This window comes from Nannospalax galili, unplaced genomic scaffold (genome assembly GCF_000622305.1).
Source record: "Nannospalax galili isolate Female #2095 unplaced genomic scaffold, S.galili_v1.0 scaffold857, whole genome shotgun sequence".
Taxonomy (NCBI): domain Eukaryota; kingdom Metazoa; phylum Chordata; class Mammalia; order Rodentia; family Spalacidae; genus Nannospalax; species Nannospalax galili.
Genome location: NW_008338788.1, coordinates 508330 through 508763, shown reverse-complemented (window position 1 = coordinate 508763; position 434 = coordinate 508330).

Sequence of the window (434 nt, the reverse complement as noted above, 5' to 3'; positions counted from 1 at the left end):
AGCCAGTGCTCTTAACTGCTGAATCATTGCTGCAGCCCCAAACTGTGTGTGCATCTGTGTGTGTGTCTGTGTCTGTGTGTGTAGTGTGTCTGTATCTATGTCTGTGTGTCTGTGTGTATTGATGTGTGTGTGTGTGTGTGTGTGTCTGTGTGTGTGTGTGTCTGTGTGTGTTTTTCTTGTGGACATGCTGATGAACAGGCAATGAGCACATGGACTGATGAGGTGTTCTACTTTTGACCATTCAGAGGCATTTCTGATTTTTTTTAACTTAGCCATTACTTTTTTTTTATCTTTTACAAAAACATTATTGAGAATTTCATACATGCATGTAAGGTGTTTTGATCAAATCCATGCCCACTCTGTCCCTCCAACACCTCCCATAGCTCTCCATCACCTTCTTCTTTTTCTTTTCTTCTTTTACTTATTTACTTTTC